Genomic DNA, 21,965 nt, shown 5'->3' with positions numbered 1-21,965 from the left:
TGAATCTTGATGACACTTGGAGGAAAAGATCTTTGCCAGGAAATACCTACTAGCTCAGTTGCTTCAAATCTGGCCTTTGGGAGTTTGCTGCCTTTGAAAGTACAGGGACAGAAGTTCTGGAGGACAAATGCCTTTGTACTTATTATTTTGTTAATCAAAATGTCTCATGTCAATTGTGTTGACGATCATTAGAGGCTGAAGAGGGTTGCTGCAATAGGCTTCAGGGGCACATCACAAGCATGCCTTCACAGCTCAAAAGGCAAGATTGCTGCAAAACTACAACACAGTCAGCAGGCGTTGTATCCAACCTCCTTTTAGCAGAACTTGCCTCCTCAAGACACACACACCCCTCCTTTCTTCTTCTTGAAACAGAGGCTTCAGAGATTATTCTAAAGTGTTATAGTAGTCTGTTATGAATGGAGGTCTCTGAACTTCATAGCTCAGAGATACACCTTGTGCCATGTTAGTAAAGAAAGTTTAATAAAATATATAGATATACAAATACAATATATTTCCTGCTATGAACACAAATATGGAACACAAACATTTTGACTAGGATTGAAAGCTATCTTGATCTCAATTAATTAAAGTAACATTCCAGTTCAGGAGCATGTATTGGCATGCTGAAGGTTCAGAAAAGTTCAGTCTTACAAAGCTAAAGAGCTGGTTTTGAATATTCTTGGAAGATTTTAACCCTTTAGAAAAATGTTGCTTTAAACTATTCCTTATACTGTTTGTGTCATCCCATACAGGATAAATGTTATACCTTGTTGTCCTTGTCCATGGATTAGAGACACTTTTACAGCAATTCAAGATTTCTTCTCATCTTAGTCTTTCTTATTACCTGTGGGTCAGTAGGGTATATCCGTGTCTATCAGAGAATCAACACATGAGAAGGGCTTACACCTAGTTTGTGAAGCTGACATGGAAGTATATATGTCTAAGATGAAAAATACTCCATAAAATTCCTCTTAATTTGGACAAATATTTGGATTAATAGAATATAAAACACTTATTTAGGATTTTTACTTTTTTTAATTCTTTTAAAATGAGGAAATGTTGATGAACAGTTTGAAATACATTTTGTTTTTAATTTCTGAATTTTTTTTCCTCTTTTCTCAGATATTTTGCCAGTTCTTTCTTCCTTTTTTTGGCAGGTTGAAACTTTTGGAGAAAGAAAATACTTTCACAAACTGTTGTGATTATGCAAAGGCTTCTTGTTTCAGTGAAAAAAGTCACCCAGATTAATTGCTATGCAGCAGTATCCCCATTAATCAGACTTTTGAGGAGTGTGTTCCTCTTTTCCCTGTGTTTTTTTCTCCCTCCATTGCCTCTAGATGTTCTTTTGAGGAATTTCTTATCTGCAAACTAAAACACAGTCAAGCCCTCGATTTCCTTAAGGCCCTCTACCTCTTTTATTTTTCTTTTCAAGTGGGATGAAATAGCCCCAGGATTCTGGCAAGCTAGCACAATTCACTAAAACCTTCTGTCGTATTTAAGTTTCATATTCTGGATATAACTGAAAGTGTTCAAACATGGAAAGAGACACTACTGCACTTCTGCCTGGGATCAAAACACAGATGCTGATTATATTCTTAGCACTGGTATTCTTCCCAAACCTACTGTCCTCTGCAGAAACCTGACCCTCCGATGGGCCAAATTTCTGTCTACAGAACAAGAGAAGGGGAAAGGCCTTAAGATGGATTTATGGAAGATGGAAAGCTTGGACTTTCTGAAGCCCAGTTCTTTTGTTCTTGTCACACTCAACATCTTTTCCATGTTGCTCTAAAAAAATATTATCTGAGAAGTAGGGACAGATTCTCTGTGAATATGTTGAAAAAAACAGCTTTCATTTTATTGAGAGCAGAACATCTAAAAATACCACTCAAAAATACTTTTCTCATTTTCTCAATTAGAGCAGCTGAAAACTGGTTGTGCTGACTTATAGTATTCAAGTGATACCTGATTTCTTTCTCTGAAATACCAGATATTTAAGCCATAACAGCTCTGTTATGGAGATGCAGGGTGCTGCTGCTGTGGCGGGTGCAGGCTGAGAACACTAGATGGTCCCTGTGATCCAGTTTTACATCTCAGGGTTCTCTCAGCAAGTATAGCAATTGCATGTCCTTGCAGCCAAGGAGAAAAAAAACAATGTTGGCTATCGGAAGTTACCACCCAGAACCACATCAAGAACTGCAAAAGTAACCGTGATGGTTTTCCCAGACTTTATAACTAGGGAGCGACGTGGCACTCTCAGTCTCCCAAATAGGGCAGTGCAGTCCTCAGGAAAGTTCCTCAAAAACAATTGGCCAGAAGTTTGTCTCTGAATTTGGATACACCCTGTAATACAGAGTGGTAGTTAGACTGAAAAAGACTAGATGAAAAAAAGAATATAAAAATAAAATAGAGGGGTTTTGAAAGTAATAGTATGTTGGGTTTTTTCCCACTCTCAGATTAGTAAGTTTGAGACTGTGCTGCACAAGGTAAGGGTTTAATAAAGAAAGCAGCAGTTCCCTGTCTTATTTTCAGAATTAAAACTGTGGAATTCATAAAGAATCATCTGACCCCAATTTATTGTGCAAACAGTCTTTTGGCCCCATTTTAAAGTCAGATTTATTTACAGAGATCTCAAGATTTAGAACACTGTTTTTCTGACATCACCAGTTTTTTGCCATGTGTGAAGTTAGAAAAGATTATTACTTTTCAAAGCTATAGTCCTTGTAGTAATCAGATACATTTTCTACTCAAAGTCCTATTGATCTCATTTGCATTATGTTGCAGACACTTTAAGGGTTAATGAGGAATGAGTGTCCTAAGTCAACCCTTACTGAAATTTTCCGGATATACCAAAGTGAGTCCTGTTAAACGGGACACTATCAAAATTAAAGTAAAAATGTCAGGCAGGAGGAGCCTGGAAAGAGGTGGAAAAGCCTGCTGCCTTGCTACTGTGAAAGCAAGGAAACCAGAAGCTGTAAATCATACAAGGATCCAGCTGATGTTACCAATAAAAAAAAGATTGGCTGTGAAAGTAAGTTGCCCCTTAGCTTCCTTGGGAGTGAGGGGAGTCAGAAAATGTAGGGAAATATGTTTATTTCCATGTAGTGTATGCATCAAACTTCTGGGAAGATGGGGAACACTGTTATCAGTTCCTGCAGCCTGTCCCTCTCCTGTTTTCCTACCTCCCTGTCTGCCACATGCCTCCTGCTTGAAACCAGCCCCCCACACCATGGACACACTGCTGCTCCTCTGCCTGAAAGGGAGGAGGGCTGGGCACCAACCCTGAAAGCTGGCTCCAAAATTTTGGATTTCCTCCAGTGCAGGCTGTGGCCAGCGTGGATGAATTCGACATGAACACCACAGACAGAAGAAAGTCTTGCCTGGAAAGAGCCGCACCATTCTGTCACAACATCCATGGCTTCACTGGCAGTCAGCATAGTGATCCTAGCTGGAGTACCTATGTCCATACCTTAGCCAAAGGTGATGGGCACCTTGGGTGAGGTGTACCAACAACTGCTGAGATTTCCTAACAAACAACAGGAAGGTCCCTCTGAACTTGGGAGAGGAGAAATTTCTTTGGTCGGTCTTATGTCTCATATTTTGGAGAACTGGAAAATACAGGGTTTACCCTGCCACCCCTTGTATGACCCATCTTCAGAAATAGATCATTCACAAAGTATAACCTACCTCTGTGAAATCTTCAAGTGGCAATTCTGGTCATGTTACATATGGCATTTTTTATGTTACAGTCCTAGAACTGTAACCTGTTTCTTCCTCAGTCCATGTCATTCTTCCTCTTATTATTTCCTGTCACACATTCCTGAAACATTCTTCAGCATAAGACCTCTCTGTCCCTGCCTTCCACCATCTCATTGTTCTCCCTTGCTAATGAGCTATCTGTCACACCTTTCTTCCCTGAATTGTGTCTCCATCATACCCTGCTAAGGGTAATTCTTGACCCCCTAACTGTGTTGATTTTTGTTTGGTTCTCACACCTGCCTTACACTAGTCCAGATTGCCCTGACACTGAACATCTCTGATTTCTCATTACCATCCAGAGAGCAACTAGAAAGCACAGCATGCTGCACATCCTGCTTGAGGATGCTGTGGTTATCTGCACTGCATGTTGGGTAGGAGCCTGGGAAGGCAAGAGGGAAGACACTTATAAGCTGCATATCTCTGGTACAGTACAGGAATTTCAGGTGGGGAGCAGGACAATGGACTACAGCTAAAGCTTAGGTGGTGCCTGGCATTTCAGAAGGAACAAGCGAGCCAGAGAAGGTCAAACAACAACCATTAACATTTATTATAGTTGGCAGGTGTTCACATACACCAAGTCTTTATACACTAAATCTATATTTGGTACATAACTGCATCACTACCTGCAGCTACTTAGAACATACAAACACTACTGCGAAAATACACTTTCTCACACATGATGCCTAGGAAAATATAGGTGCTTTTATGTGTATCTATAGATACTTTTTCTCTGCCAAGGAAACTGCTAGAGTATCATTAATAACAAAACCAGCATTTCTAGGCTAAATTTTAGGAGTTTTATTCATATACAGTAGATCATGTGTAGGCTCAAAACAAACATCTTCCAGAGATGTTCAGCTCTTTGTCTCTCATACACATACAAGAACACACCATACACACACAAACACACACACAAACATATACCAACACCCTTTACACAAAATTTAGACAGCCACATTTTGGGGTAAAGGCTTCCCATTTAATCAGACATGACCTCAAATTTGTCTATATGTAGCTATTAAGTTCTGACCCTGTTGTTTCTTCCAGTCTGGGAGACTGCTGGACCCTCATCACCAGGTTGATGTGAAACGAAAAGAAGTGAAAAGACTGGCTCAGTCATTCAAGGAGTGGCTCGAGAATCACAGGAAAGGGAACAACATTCAGAGTCTTGGAGGATTTAGTTGTAGGAAGAGAGATAGAGTTGGAATGGCAGCATGAAAGCCAGAGCAGGAGGCCTGGGTTCCATCCTGGGAAGTGCCTGCCATGAGAGGAAGGGATGACGGACAGTCTGAGCACAGAGGCAGCACTGTGCCTGGCAGAAAGATATTCAGCAGCCTTTAACCTACCTTGTAACAGAAGCAGCAGCCTGTAAACAGGGGTTCAGAGGGACCAGGAAAGAAGCGTGCTATGGACCAGGGCTTGCCACAGGCTTTGCAACCTGAGCTTAGATGTTGCCCCTAGCTGTGCGCTCCCCGGGCATTAGAGCTACTAGTCCCCAGGAAAAACACACTTGCATCTCTGTATTGTAACATCCTGGTTTTAATAATGTGTTCTTTCTGCCAGCTCTCATTATTTTATCTGAAGATGAATGTGGGGGTGTTGAACAGAAATATGTTGAATGCTGAAAGGCTTTTGTAATATCAAAATATTTGCAGAATATTATGCGGCATTTGACCTCTGAGGACCCAGTACCCTCTACCATTCTGCTGGTCCTACCAGATGAATTGTCTCAAGATTGTGTGGTATTAAAGTGAGTGTGCGTTATAAAGACAAAAAAATGAAAAAATTAGTCTAAAAATCAGCTGATAGGTCCATTTTGAAAATCTGAAAAAGTTTCATGATACTTAAAAATGCATACAAATAAAATACTATTTTCTGATTTGTGGTAAAGACTCAATTGAAAACTTATTTGAATAATAATATTTATATTTTTTCAACAGTGTGCTAGAAACATCAAAATACTTTATGAATGTATCCCTGGCTTTATAGTTTAAGAATATTTAGGCATAGGAAATGTTGGTGCTCTTTTCTTGAATCTAGACTTGACATGCTGGTTTTCCATTCTGACTTGCCCCAAGGCTCATACCAATAACAAAGCACAGATCTTCACACTACAGGCTGTATTTATAACTCAGACACCTGCAAACTCTGGATCATTTCAGTAGTGGCTCCTTTGGCCACTTTGCTCATTCATGTTCTTTACCTTGCAGGTAAAACTCAAATGCAAGTGAAGGAGGATGCAGCTGTGGTCCTGAACCATAATTAACTTACATGATCTCTCTGACTTCCCAAAGTTCGGAAAAATTGTTATAAAATTAAATGTAAAAATTCGAAGTAGGGTTAGAAAAGTAAAAAGAAGAGTTTTAGAAAGTAGCTGTTCTCTCAGAGTGCTACTGAAGCACAAAGAAAGTACAAAACACCAGGGATAATTTGGGGTTAATGAAAGCCATCAGGCTTTACAGGGAAGGAGATGGAGACCTCTGAATCTCCATCTGTTAACTTCCATTCTGGCACAGTTAGGGGAACTGATTTGCTGATATCTGATCATATCAGAGTTGATGTTTCCATTACCACTGGTTAGGCTCATTAACTAGATGCTGTGTGAGGCCTTAGCACTGTTTTACAGTCAGAGTGAGAGATGAAGACTCCTACAGAGATACTCTGGCTGACTTCCCAGGAGCAGCTCTGTAATGTAGTTGGTCTTCCCCAATACTGGCCTCTGCATTTTTCCAGCATTTTCTCTTCCATTCCCTTTCCTTCCACCACCTACTCTTCTCAGTCTGAGTTCTGTTGTTTCTATTATGTGCTCTCTCACTCTCTTGCTTTCCTCAAGCGTTTATTTAAGTATACTCTGTATTTATCCACTGCCCAGAGAATTTCATTCAGTCCTCCCTCCCCTTTCCTCATAGCAAACTAAGATGGGTAGGACCTTTTCAAGGACTGGATCCATTTGGTATGGGTGTCCTGCTTCCCCAATGGAAAAGACATCAGCTGTTTTGTAGGCGAGTGCTCCCCAAGATAGTTTACTCCAGCTGCAAAGAGAAGTGACCTGGGATAAGGGATGGAGGAACAGCTGCAGGATTTCGAAGCAAGATCACACAATTCTACCACCCATTGCAGGAATATTTTCAGAAAATTAGATGGCTCTAAATCCCAAGTTTTCTTCTGTTTGGGAAACAAATTCTACTTACGTTAGAACAAATTTGGTTCCTGATGAAGATAGCCTGTAGGTTTTACCTTTCTGTAAAAACAAAGCAGCCGTAGCTAGAGGGCTGAGTGCTTCTGATTGCTTTTCATTGCCACAGGGATATCCAATAGAGACAGAGAGAATTTAATGTTTCAAAGCATCTTTTCTTCCCTCTACCTGCTTTAGCCCTTTTTCACAATTTCTGAGAAAATCTGCTGTTATTTATTTGGTAATCACTTTTTTTTCCCAGAGCCTGATGTTATTCCCAGAGCTATGCCTAACGGCCCCTGCATCTGACAGTATATTATCAATTCTCTCTCTGATACTTGCCAAACCATTATATTGTTCTTCCTTCTTGGCACCTTCTTAAATATTTCACCAAACCTCCTGAAGATAATAACCCCCATTCCTACAAATCTTCAGCAGTCTGGAGGGCTCTGTTGTGCTTCCACACCACACCAACAAACTCTTGGCAAAATCCTCTCATCACATATTCATGCCCCACAGTCATCCACAGTTCACTCCCACTCATACTCTGCTTTTCCAAACACAATTTCCAAGCCCCCTGAGATTCCTATGCACATTACATGCATTTCCCACCTCAGTATGCAGTACATACTTTTTTTGGTGATGAGACTATGACAAGAGAACAGACAGTAGCAATTTAAAGTGCTCTTGGTGCAACACAGCATCTGCATAAAACCTTTCACAGTGATTTTTTTGTTTTTATGATTAAGGCCCAGGCTGATTTCCAAGGCATCTCTCACTTGGGTAAAGTCAACTATATCAAGCTATATATCAAATAATCAGCAGGGTTTATCAGCACTGAGTTTTCCAAAAATATTGTCTAAAAGATTAGGCATTAAGGGAGAAATTTTAAATGGTGTTAGAAAAATATTCCTGCCATATGGTCAAACTGAAACTAGTTGAGGCTGAAGGTGTGAGAAATCACTAGAGCTTCAGTGATTAGTTTGAAGCTTTATTCCTTAAATCCTCTCTCTTTCCCTGGTAAATGCAGAGCTGTAAGAAGAATCACTAGAGCCAAGGTAGCTTTGTGAAAAGGGAGAAAAGCCCTGACATATGACGTGCCTTTCTATGTCCCTTGCCCTGGCTCTGCTCCACAGTGTCCACGTAGCCAGTGGGCTGCACACCAAAGAAAAGAAAGGGGGAGGGAAGGGGATGGAAGGATGAACAGAGGGAGGAGCCCAACTAGGCAGTCACTGAGTGGCATAATTTTTCTTCACCCCGTTCTAAGGACAGGGAAAAAAATTCAGGAAAAGCTGCATGAAGCAGGACTCCTCTCAGTCATCCCCACTTCTCTTCATACACAGTTCTAGCAGTAGGCCAGCCACCAGCACCAGCATAACCATGGCTCTACTGAGCAATCCCAGCCCCCGGGAACAAGAAAGCCTGGAAGCAGAGGAGAAAAAGGAGTATGTGTAGCTAGGAAAATACCTCCAAATTCTGTCTGCAGAGCTCTCGTGTATTTTCCTTTTTTTTTTTTCCCCTTTGTGCCTTGGAGGAATGCTGCTGGCCATACAGCTTCTGCTTCTGGATTAGCTTCTCATTCGCACATTTCTGTCTGGGATGACAACTGCAGAGAGTCTCACGATTTTTATATTAATAAAAGGGGGAAAAAAAGAATAATTGCATGTTGCTGTTGTGGCAAAATACTTCCACAGACACAGAGTCAGCCCTCTTCCACTGCAAGAAACAAAAATGTTTGAAGAAAAGGAGCACACACAGTTGTAGTTTAATCAATGGCTGCAAAAGAGAAAATCTGGAGGAATTCCTTTCTGCCCCTGCTTCCTCAGCCATGTAGTCACTTGCAAGTGACTACAGGCTTGCAGTGGAGAGGTGTTTTCTTTGGGAAAGGTCCCAGCAGACTGATTGGATGGGTCCTTACCCTTTGAATAAATGCCAAATCCAGCAGTCTAGTAAGGAATTTTTTTGAAAAACTTTCCTCCTTCAGACCCAAACCAATAAAAACTGGAGTAGACATCATGAAGTTAGAATTGATGGGGTTCCGGTGGGAGGGCAGGTGTAAGCAAGGTTTCTCTCCACTCTCCTAATTATCTGAAAGCTCTTATTTCCTACAGAAGTCAAAACTGTCTTGCAGAGGTCTATTTTTTTTGTATTCAGCAACAATTTTCTCAGTAGAACCTGTGTAATGGAGAGCTTGCTAGAGCTCAGGGGCAGTGCATGCGGCAGCTGCTCCCTCTGTAACACTCCTGATGCTGTAGCTCACCTCAAAGCAACACTCAGCCCTCTGCTATGTGCCTCTTGCTAGGGAAGGTGAAAAGAAAACACAAGTGGCTAAGTAAGCAGCAGCTGTGGAATCTTGGAAGGAAAAGACTGACCACATATTCAAAATGTGGTAAATTGAAATAATTAGCAGCAAAATTATTTCTAATTTAATTACCCAGTCTGATTCTAGATATTTTCATAGTACAGGAAATATTCTGGACCATGAATTGACCTGTTTCTGGTGCAGTCATTATTTCAGCCTTTAAGAGTTTATTTAGACTGCATGGCCTTCCTTTTACTGGCCTAGTGAATTAATTTTGGTAGGACAAGAAAACACTTCATGATTCTTCAAGGTTCAATTGTTTGCTACCGAAGATGCAGTTCTTTTTCTAAAATCTTGAAATGCAGTCACCTATGAAAAAGAGTGTGGTCCATAGTCTATTCAGTAGGGACTGACACAAAGCATACATGAACCCACATAATTATAGGTAGGATATAATATATAGCTTGATATAGCTGACTTTATAAATACACATGTATTTATAGGACTATGCAGACAGCTAGACATGCTCTCATAAAAGTTGTGTTTCTCAGTCGTTTGTTCTTAGCACTTTAGACAAAAGTCATTTTGACTGACAGCACATAACTGTTGAAATATGTACCACAATAACAGCAGTAATTGTCATACAAAATGTACAAGTTCAAGAATGGTATGTAAGCCATACATTCTTATAATCAGAGTCAAGGGACAGTATGCTCTATCATTCCTTGTCTTGAAGGAAAAATCTGTTCTTATCTTAGTATCATAGCATTGGATTAAGTAGCCACTTCTTAGAAGAATGCAGGAGAAGGGGGAGGAAACAGAACTATTATTCTCTTTTACAGCTTTTCTGGATTCCCACTAATTTTAGTTTCTTTCTACCAGAGACTGTGGAGGAGAATACATTGCTCTTAAAGTCAGTTTCAATTAGATTCAACTGTTTTATTTCCATTTCTTTTGCTTTCTGTCTATTTGTATTGTTCACATCAATCCTTACATAAAGTTCTCATAAAACCTTCAATCTTTAAATTATATTTAAATTATTTGGATATATATTCTGTATATAGAAAAGGAGAAAAATGAAAGACAGCCATACTGAGCCAACATTTTAAAAAAAATCTTGATAAAAGGAGTGAGTCTGCCCTCCTTCTTATTATTTGTGACTAATTAGCTACTTTTTAAATCATGAAAGAAAACTGGTCTCACTGCAGAAGTTGTGCATCAGGGGATTTGGTATAAATCCTTGTCTTGAACTTAGTGAGTTCACATAAAGTACATACCATGTTGACTGCTGAGGAAATAAAAAGTAACTCCTTAAGACTTCTGGTAAACCAGCTACAAGAGACTGTTACAATACAGGTGCTGCATAAACATCGTTCATCCTATCTTGTTGCGTGAATGAAGTGTATATAAAGGTGAGTCAATTTTGTAAAAAGGCCCCTTTTTACAAAGATGGACAAAGATGGACAAAGAAAGGTTTGGACAAGAGGGAGCTCCCCACTGTAATTGCCATGGCTCACACTGCGGTCCAGTGAGATCCGAGCAGACTGGCCATAGTCTATTTGGAATTCCCACTCTATAATTTAGAAGAGCTGTATTTGGCATGCTGAGGCTGAGGCCTGAACTCCTCTGGTTGATCTTAAATAGCTGTTGTTACTGTCAGCCACATCACGTCTCTTACCTTGCATTTTTCAATTTCAGATAATTCCCTGTCATCTTCATCCCACAGATCATTGCCTTGCTTCAGCAAAGTACTTAGGAAATATTTTCCATGTAGGTCTGTTTACATTAGGCAAAAGTCACATCTCTAAATTAGATGTTAGCTTGGTTTTGCAGTTCGCTTTGCTTTATGGGCACTGCAGTAACGTCTTCTATACTAAACAGTCCATAGTCTACACTAGGCTAGCACGAGGCAGCCAGTTCTGTAGCTGCTTTAGGGAGCACTGATATGCACTATGAATGTATACAAAACAGGAGATTAACAGTCCTCTCAGGCTAAAATTAAAGTGCTTTTAAAGCTGTGCAATTTGAAGCTATTGCATACAAACTCTGTTCTTTTGTGAAAGGTTAAACTTACGGTACAGCGTACTCAGTTATTCTGGCAGCATTTCACTTTCTACTCTTCTGCCAATAGCTGAATTTAATTACTGTTGCATCTATGGAAATACTTACTAAACTGGAGGAGTTACATACGAATTTCATCAGTTTCATATAAAATAGAGCAAATGCAGAGGCATTGGCCTATAGAGAGAATACCAAGAAGTTTAAAACATAGAGATTTGCAGAACTGTCTCTAAACTTCATTTCTTTCCCTCTCTGGTTCAAATGAATTTTAGCATGCCTGAAAAATGCAAGATTGTGGCTGAGGAAAATAAACTCTTCTCTCTACTACAGTGAAGTCAGTGGTCCCTCCCATGTTGTAAGAGGTGAAGTCACTCCAGGAGAAAAAGGTGCTGAAACTTTCAAAAGCAATAAGGGGGGAACTGTACCCCGACTCTCACAGTGTCTGTGACAGCAGTTTTGTGCAAAGAGCACTAAGAGTAGGAATCTTTTCGTTCATCTTTAATCCAAATACCAGCTACATCATCTCATTTCCCCTCCATTCAGAAGGTGGAATCACTTGTGCAGAGCTCCACAGTCACAGTCCTATCACCTAAGAGAGAGGCTCCTTGTAACTTTTTTCTGTTAAAGTCGTATTTTTGTACATTCCTTTTTGTTCTCTGCTCATCTGGCATAGCTCCACAGTGTGAAAGTATAAGCATTAGTAGTACCATATTTTGGGGGGACATCCGTCCTGCCATTTTATAGTACAGGGAGTTACAGTCATTTACAGAAGATCATTGCACGGTGAAATGTATTGTAATACAGAACATCCTGGCCTGAGATCTACAGGGAAATCAAGACAGAGGATATATTAATGTTTAAGCCATATTAATATGGCCTAAAAACATAATGCTTTCAGACCTTCCCATATTGGTGTCCACAGTTTGTCCTATAGCTGAGTATCTGCCTTTTCATTAGTCTCCAGGTTTGTCCTGTGCTTGACACATATAGTGATGCAGTTACCTCCAGGGAAGGGGACATGGCAAATAGAAGCAGTTTAATTTAATTTCATTTGCTGTGCTAGTGCTCTAAAGAATACTTACTTGATGAAGAAAATCCTAATGAAAATACATTTCTCTGTGGATTTAGGGTAGGACAGATAATACTTCCTTGGCATTTAAAATGTCAGTGGAACTAAGACTGATAACACAATTAAAATATGATTATCATTGTTGGCTTGAGTTATGTTTATTATATAACAATTATTCTAGGTAGTAAGTCAGTAGAAACAGGGAAGGGTTAATTTCTTAACATTGATTTTAGCTGGATTTAAATCAGCCTTCCAAGATAGGAGTGCAATTCATGTTAGAGTGCAACTCAGTCACTCTACAGGAAGTCTGGTAAATTTTAGTCTCCCTGAAGCAGTACAATTTATTTTTTTTTTTTGTAATGGTACTGTCACTTCTTTCTGTGACAACTTATTTAAAGCACATGACTGAAGTAGCAGAAGAAAATGACCGAGTGCTAATAGCGATATATGTGAAAGTGCTTTACAGCAGCAAAAGGTTAACAAAAGATTCAAGACAGGCTTTTGGCACCTTTAGGAAAAGTAGTGACTAGAAATTAATCTATTATAACTCTAGGAACCATTACACACAAAAAAAAGAAGAAGAAAACCCAACAAATAAAAGAACTCCACATTGAAGTAACAGAGAAAAGGAAAGAAAAGGTTCATAGAATCATAGAATCAACCGGGTTGGAAAAGACCTACAAGATCATCAAGTCCAACCCTTGATCCAACACCACTGTGGTTACCAGACCATGGCACTAAGTGCCACATCCATCTTAAGTCTCCTCTTAAAAACCTCCAGGGACGGTGAATCCATCATCTCCCTGGGCAGCCCCTTCCAGCCCATTCTGACTACTCTCTCTGTAAAAAATTTCTTCCTAATATCCAACCTAAACCTCCCCTGGCACAGCTTAAGATCGTGCCCTCTTGTCCTACTGCTGGTTGCCTGGAAGAAGAGACCAACCCCCACCTGGCTACAACCTCTTTTCAGGGAGTTGTAGAGAGCGATGAGGTCTGAGCCTCCCCTTCTCCAGGCTGAACAACCCCAGCTCTCTCAGCCTTTCCTCATAGGACTTGTGCTCGAGTCCCTTCACCAGCCTCGTTGCTCTTCTCTGGACCTGCTCCAGCACCTCAATATCCTTCCTGAACTGAGGGGCCCAGAACTGGACACAGCACTTGAGGTGTGGCCTCACCAGTGCTGAGTACAGGGGGAGAATCATTTCCCTGGTCCTGCTGGCCACACTGTTCGTGATCCAGGCCAGGATGCCATTGGCCTTCTTGGCCACCTGGGCACACTGCTGGCTTGTGTTCAGCTTCCTGTCAATCCAAACTCCCAGGTCCCTTTCTGCCTGGCTTCTCTCCAGCCACTCTGTCCTCAGGCTGTAGTGCTGCAGGGGGTTGTTGTAGCCAAAGTGCAGGACCTGGCATTTGGCCTTGTTGAACCTCATCCTGTTGGAATCAGACCATCTCTCCAGCTTGTCCAGGTCCCTCTGAAGAGCCCTCCCGCCCTCCAGCACATCAACACTCCCTCCCAACTTGGTGTCATCTGCAAATTTGCTAATGGTTGACTCAATCCCCTCATCCAGGTTGTTGTAGTGAGATGGAACAGAAAAATGTACAGGATTGGACTGTAAGTGGTGATACTATAATGGGAACATAATAATGAAATATTTTGACTGAATGAATTAGGCATTAAAATACTATCTCCTGAGCAATTTAATTGATTATTTAGAACATTTCAGATGGCAAGCTGGCAAGCAAGTTCTCTTTCTACAGTTCTTTTACAGGAATAAAAATGATTCCCACCTTATGATAGTGAACAAATTCTTCCATTGTCAGAAAGGCTGTAGGTAACTGTATATATGTTAATTTCAATCAAACCGAATTTTAATGTGTGAAGCTTTTACAAACTGTCATTACAAAAAATAATTAGCTTCTCAGATTATTATTGTCACTTGAAACACAGTCTACTAATAACTGTCATTAGCATTTTTTGTTACCCCATTTCTCTGTAAGGTTCATTAACCAAAAATCAACTGCTTTCATTTAGCTAAATCATTAAATAGCATAATAGCAGTGTTTTTTTGACTAAAGATGCAGAGGACAATGTTTTGGGCACACACAAAAAAGGACATAACTCCAATCACATAACACTTCATGCAAGCATAAAGGGAAGTTGAACATTAGAGAGTGGACTTGATATTTAACCCCATAAATACTGGTGGCACATAAAAAAATAAAGTTAAATGATATGTTAGTAAGTTTAAGCTTCAAATTTTCAGGCTTATAATCATCAAACTGATTAAGTTCAACATTCTCCAGTTCGATAAAACTATTTTGGAGCTCTCTCTTTTATAAACAAACTGGAAGCAGAGGCATAACAGAAACGTCCTGTGTCTTGCAGCTTGATAGGAAGTACCATGGGACAGGTCACATTTGGAGTTAAGGCAGATTTAATGTGGCTGTAAAGCTGTCAGACTTAGCTCACTTCACATGTGTGCTAAGCATGAATCATTCATAAGAACTGTCACAGGAATTCATCCACCCCAGTTTCTAAAAGCTAGAAAAATGCTTCCCTTTAGTGGACAGATATCTAAGACACATTCTCTGAAAAGGTTCCTTTTCAAGTGCTAAATTCATATGTACATATTTGACTTCAAAAAATCTCAAGTTAGGTGAGTTGAACTCTACCCTATGTGTTATGGTGGCTCCCTCTCGTGCTGATGAAAGTATTGAAAAAATAAGTATGTAGCCCAAATTTTAGATTTTGAGTGAATGGCACCCTTATGGATCGGACATTCTTTCCCACTAGCTTTCAATTATTTCATTAAATCCCATACTAAGGATAAGCCATTGTTTATCCTGGCTTGCTAACATGCCTTTTTCATCTTCTCTCCTGTTAAGGAGACATGAGCCAATAAGACCTTTCTCCAGTAGAGATGTTCAGCATCAGAAAACTGGAGCACATTCCCTTGAACTTGGTGCAATCAAGAAAAAATCGCCAGGTTTAAGTATGGAGACTTGAATGACATGTCCCATTTCTGTGGAGACCACTAAAAACAATGCTCAAAATGTATTTGCAACTTTGCTTTAAAAATGAGAGAGGGGGAAGAGAAAGAGTGTGAGTTTCAGGAGGAAACTGAGACAGCTGATGGACTGCTTTCATGTTGGCACTACAGAAGCATAACAAAAACCAGAAGCTCAGGATCCTGGGAAAGGAGAAATGAGCAAGAAAATAGAAAAGAAGTTGATTACAAAACATCCTGAGAACAAAGAAGGCCTTAAATTTATTATCAAGAACATGTTTTATCATTTATCTATAGGTAACGTTGGAATTCATATTGTAAGTGTAGGAAAAATATTTTCAACTTAGAGTTTGTTTTCCCAGAAATGCCAGGGGATGTTACAGATATCACAGTTCTTACCATTATGGTTCCCAAAATAACTGATGAATAGCAAACTGTCGTGTAAAAAGTCTCTCAAAAGAAATAGGGCTATGATTGTGTCATTATTTTGACAGAAATTTCCTAATGCAGGAAAGATGTATCGTTCCTTCAGGAGACAGAATCACGTTGCTGTCAATCTCACTTCACAAGGTAGTAAAGGATGCTGAAGTCCTGCAGTGGAAAAGAAAAGCCTACCATTCTTGGGTGACAAAAACCCCATTTGTATTTCACAACAGAATTAATGAAGGCCATCAGGTTGCCTAGTGCCATCTGGACCCACCCAGTGACTCCAGAAGATAACAGCATGGCAGGAAAGGGCTTCATGTCATCTGACTGGAGGGTACCATTATTCAACTGCTCTTTATTCCTATAAAAAAAAGAAGAAAGACAGTATAGGTGAGTTCACTCCCTTCTCCTTGGGCTAATTTTTAAATTTAAACTGGTGAATGAAAAATTATGTTGCTTAATTGACATGAAAATGTTGGTCTTTTTTTAATCTTAGAGTGATTATGCCCCCATAATTATGCCCCCATTAAGGGGGCATGAAGAAACAAGAATGAGCCAAAATAATATTAACATTGAGCAAGCTGCAGAATAAAACTTAAAGCTTTGCAAAATGTTCACAGGATTCAGTTACACAACCATCAGTCTCCTAAGGTGGTCTTGCCCAAGATATGAATATTTCTAAAAACTTTCATGACTATCAGCTGGGATGGACAGAATTCAAGGTATCATTGATACTTCTTTCTTTTTTTTTTTAGTGTTTCTACTTCTCCACATTTCAAATGAGGCTAGAGCTTTGCAATTCCTTGGATTTGAAAGTATCCATCTATGAAGCAAGGTGTATAGAAGAGTTAATATCTTTTATTAGGATATCCAGAGTAAATACAGGCTGGGAAATGTAATTTAATCAGTTAGACAATTTGAGGAAAGAAGGATAGCTGCTACCTGTGGAGAAAGAGGATGTTGGCAGGAGATGAAATAAGTCTTTTACCTACATATATGGAGCACAAAGGGAGGAAAAGAACAGATAATCATATATCAATGAGGAGTTAAATACATATGAAGGACAAGAAAATTTATAATGTACTACAAAGTCAATATCTCTACTGAATCCCTGAATATGACAGACAGCAGCCTTATACTGCTTATACTTGAACTGTAGTTCCAAGTCTTGTCTTAAAAAGAGATTTTGTAAATCTTCCCGTCAGCTCCTCCCAATGATGAGAATTGACAGATCAAAAATAGGGCACCTATATTTTGAAAATACTTTCACTGACTGATGGGTGTTCCTGTTCTTGGTTTTCTGACTGAATTCGTGCTATTTAGTGTACAGCAATTGCTTGGTGTCCAGGATAACATCCTGTAAGGACATTTAGGGCACTAGACGAAGTAAATAAATCCCTAAGGAACTGTATGTGTTTCAGCCACGGATTTGCCCATGAAAGACATTTCATGTGTGCCATGTTTACATTGTTACTGGCTCAGAGGCACAAATCTCCATTCCTTTGCAGCACTCAAGTATGGTAGATGCACAGCCTTGTTTCCACTGCTCTTATCTGCAGTCTGACAAAGGAAGGCAGCAATTCTGCACAGCAGGATGTTCACAATCAGATTCAAAACTCATGAATGCTGTTGGATCAGCAACATCCAACAGTGTCCATATTTCTCTTTTAAGTGGATTATTGAGGCAGTTTTGTCAGCCAGCAACAGAGATTTGCCACCCATGTGCCAAACGTAACGTTCTTTAAATGTGCTCTACAAGGCCAGCACACCCTTCTGCCCATGGGAACGAGAGAAGGTGTGACCTACATAGATCTATATCATAAGCCTGAGTGTCTTGGAGTCCATGCAAAGAGCTACAGAGCAAAGATCCCTTCTATCACCACAGATCTCTAACAGTACATCTGTTGCAGCAGGTGCCTTCAGAAAACAAGTCCTAAACAAAATTTCTTTCTTCAAAATTCTGTTTTGAAAATCAATTGTTGTTTGGAAATATTTTACTATTTACTTTTACTCAGCAAGAGAAAATAGTTTGCTAAAAAGGCAAGAAAAAGCTAGAACCATCTCAGCTAATGTGGCAACCTGTTACTGTACCTCTCTTTCTCTTCACATCTCTGCAAGTTTTGCTTAAGAAGCCCTCCTGTCTGTATTCCTTCTCTGATGTTCTGGTATGAACACTGTAAGATTTTATTTTTATTTTTTACCAGCTATCACATTCACTTTACAGTTTTGACAATGAGTAGATAATTTCAAAGCCACTGCACATACAGTCCTGTCATAGTTCATACTTTGATGCAGACTGATAATGTGCTGATATTATGCTGCAGTGCAATGACAAAATACCAGCCCCACATGACTGTCTAGATCTTCTTTCATTATTACAGCAGGATGCCTAGTGCAGATACAAATTCCTTTGTTGTTATCTACCTTTAGAGAAACAAACTCTGTCCTGGGACTTCCAAATCAGAAAATGTGCTGAGTATATGTAGGAAAACACAGTATATGTAGGAAGGGATCACCAGGTTCAATGAGCCCAGTTGCCAAAACATAAATTACAGTGTAATAGATGTCTATTTCAGGAACATCTGCAGAACTATCATCCCACAAAACCCTAAGGAAAAGGTTATGTGAGCATGTAATATTGAATTTTCAGGGCTTTTTGACTGCAATAGCTCTGCTGAAAATATCTTTCAGTATGTCAAAAGCAATATAGCTGTCAAGTATATTTGTGATAGTCTTAAAAATAAATGAATATAATTCCTAAACTTTTATTCATATATATAAAATACACTCCTTATTTACCTTGTGAGGCTTTCAAATGGCAGCTCCATATGCATTTTAATTCTGTTATGCCAACTATGGTACTGGAAGAGGACTCTAGTATTTTGAGACTTCTGTATTGCAACCTTGTTGGGTTCATCAGTTTTTTCTCCTGTTATGTCTCACGGAGTTTCACAAAAGCTGCAGATCTCCATAAGGCTCACTGTAATAACATGTTGCAGGTAATTGTTGGTTTCTTGGAATGCATTTGCCTCTACTTCAAGCCATAATTAAAGGAATCACATAAACCTTGGAACGGTCTTTGGAAATCTGTAAATAGGAGTTTAATTTACAAATGTCAGGGTGGAATAGGAAATGAGTGAGCCAAAATCAGCACACTACCATGCCCATTTGCAATACTCTGAACAAGGCACCCCTTTTGTTTTGGTAACCAAGACTTATCAGAGGCATCTTGTATATATATCGGGTAGTGAGAACAACAGTAGGTCCTCTTCAGAAAGAGCAGAGTGCATTTATTATCAAGACAGGAAGATATTGCTTGAAACTACATGAAAGGCTACCTTCAGAGGGAGAATATTGCCACAGGGAAAACAAATTTTTAGATACAAGGCCTCTTGTTATACCTGTTCATCAATGTTGCTCACAGAGTGGGTGCTGAAGTCCACACCTAAAAGCGGGATCTGCGGATGTGTTCTGTTTTTAGTGAGCAGACACCTTCAGGGCTGTGAAAGGATTATGTGAAAGGATAAGGTTTCTGTTGTGCTTTTTGTTTCTACATCTCCTTTATATTAAGTGTCTGATTTTCAGACAGAAAAGTCTCAAAACTTTGTTAGCAGATTCTTGACTAAATCCAGGTTAAAATTTATCAGGTGTACTTTTTTTTTTATCTAGGTGTTCCTGTAGCTCTGTCAGCAATGCTTACTCCAGGATATAGGTCTGACATGATCAGTAAGGTCAGCAGCAGCAAAGATTCTTCAGAGAGTCCAATTGCCTACATTAATTACACTGAAATAAGTTTCTGTCCCACTAACCACTCAGTTACCAACATGACCTCAGAAGTGTGCTTCACAGTTTTCTTTAACAGTAACAAACCCACTTTTATCTCTTTTTCCACAGCTCTTAAGACATGGTCTCTGAACATTTCTCGCTTACTAAGTGTTGGGTTATATTCAATTCAGAGAAAATATTAGCAACAATCACTTTTACAGGATGATCTCTACAGATAAGGGAAGCTTCAGTATGAGATGAGGTGTCATGACATGGTAGGCCTAGAAAGCTGAACAGTGCAAATAACCTGGACTGTATTCATTTAGATTTTTTTTTCAAGTTTCAGTGTCATGAAATTTTTATGAACTCTTAGTAAATAAAGGCATAATCTTGATGAAGAATGAAGTGCAAAGAATTTACCAACAAATTTACAAATTTACAAATAATGTCTCTCTTTTTCATCTTTCATCTCTTTCTCACTGCTTACTAGCCCATTTCTTCTTTCCTGCCACTGTCTCTCATTTACATAGCTGGAGGACATTTTACCATTTTTTTAGGATCTATCTCATTTCATTTTCTGTTTCCCCTCCCAGACCACTCCTCTCAGTACTTTGATGTCATGTTTGAGGTTCAAATCAGAAGCCCTGTGACATCATGGTTTCCCCAGATCTCCTTCTTGTGGTTCTAAACAAAGTCCTTTAACTTAAAGATTCTTCAGAAATCTCTAAGGGTTGGTTTTTTTTTCTGCAGTCCATTCAGGATATGGAAGACTAAGTGCTCATTTTTGTCCATTCCACTTCCCTTCACCTTTTTAGGCAAAAAGGATAAATGTTGCTTTTTGCATAACTTCTATATAATTAATTTTCCTTTTTTTATCTGTACAGTCTCTTACTATTATCCAGGATAAAATATCCTCTGTTGTGCATCAAACATCTTCTCATACTCTAAGAATCTCTCATAAAATCTTTCTGTAAAAATATTTTTGCTTAGAAATTTAGGGGTTTCTTTGTAATAGAAACATGCACAGAAAAGAAAATTTCTCTTTTCATTTTATCTCAACTTCTTGATTTTCTTTTCTCTTATATCCTTATTTCCTGTATCCTGTGGCAGGAGGGAAAATTAATGGCTGATCACTGGCTGGTTCCCAGGTCTGCAATTTCCTTCAGCAAAGGGATGATTTAACAGAGAAAAACAGGAATTTGGGGTGCTGAATTCCGATGTCTAAGTCTTTGTTTTGATCCTGGGCAGAAACTTGAGTGTGTGTTTCCCACATCACAGCTATATGTCCAGCTCCACAGAATAATGTTAGAGTGTAGATCTATTCTTGCAGCATCTTCCCTTTCTCCCTCCCACTTTTGCCCTGCACACTTTGAAGGGAATGAAACCTCCCAATTCTCCAGGACTGCAAAAGCAGTTCCCACACCCAGTATGCCTCTTTCTTGACATGAAAATCTCACCTCTGTGAAAAAAAGAGGGTAACCAAGGGTGGTTAATATCTGAAATGGTGACAGGACTGCTGGTTATATTTGCAAATGGCCATTGTTTGTTGTGGTTTCCATGTCTATCCCTCAGGAATTGGATAACTGTTCAAATGCAGGAAAATGTGTAATCATGTGCTTACTTGATCATCAATATCCGATTACAAAGGTCAGGACGATGCCATCAACGTAATTCACGTGAGGCTGTTTGCAAGATGTTTTTTATTTCCTCAGATATATTCTATTTCCTTTGGGAAAGGTCAAAGAATGAAGAATGGTGGATTAACTGAGCATTATGCTAATAAGCTTCCTGGAGCTATCATTTCCATTAATTACATGTTTGCTCTGCCTCCTTTGGGAATACTAACAGAAAAACATGAATTTCACAGGGAATTTCACCTCTGCGAGTAACAGCATGGATGTTATCTGAGAAGAAAAACTGGAAAAGAAAGTTGGAATAAATAAAACCTCTATAGTTACAGAGCAGCAAAATGGGAAAGGCTTATGGTTTTTCCTAATATGCAGAAGTTCTGAGATCCCCACACTCACCTCAGGCTGCAGTTCTCTTATATCAATGACTGGAAAACCTAGCATTTTCATCCATTATTTTCAAGTGCTGCTAATGATTGCTGTTCTTGGAGATTTTACCAAACAACTGAAAACAAGTAGTCCTAATTATTCTTTGGAAAACTACTTGATCAGAATAAAGATCATTAATGTCTATTTACTTGTGATTGTCTTGGGAGGGTTACATCCTTTACCAGTTCCCAACTGCTGTACTGACCTTGGCTCTTTGTCTGACATAGGTAAACAATCATGTACAGCAGCGAGAAAAAACAGAAATCCAGCACTCCCCAGCATTTGTGCACTAGTTCACAGCAAGTCTCATTTCTCTCCTGCTTGCTTTGGTGCTTCTGTATTACTATAC

The 21,965-nt window shown here is 39.4% G+C and overlaps 1 long non-coding RNA gene across 1 annotated transcript; it reads right to left on the bottom strand.

The window, feature by feature from the left end:
* Window positions 1-18,654: 18,654 nt before the first annotated feature.
* Window positions 18,655-20,396, bottom strand: LOC127477643 (uncharacterized). Its single transcript, XR_007906997.1, has 3 exons — window positions 20,106-20,396; window positions 19,196-19,294; window positions 18,655-18,881 (listed from the first exon to the last, which is right to left on the bottom strand). It is a non-coding gene; the product is annotated as an uncharacterized LOC127477643 (long non-coding RNA).
* Between the last annotated feature and the right edge of the window lie 1,569 nt (window positions 20,397-21,965).

Source organism: Manacus candei, unplaced genomic scaffold, assembly GCF_025592945.1.
Source record: "Manacus candei isolate 608988 ecotype Guabito, Panama unplaced genomic scaffold, ASM2559294v1 h1tg000056l, whole genome shotgun sequence".
Lineage (NCBI taxonomy): Eukaryota > Metazoa > Chordata > Aves > Passeriformes > Pipridae > Manacus > Manacus candei.
This window is presented reverse-complemented; position numbering and strand designations above follow the sequence as displayed.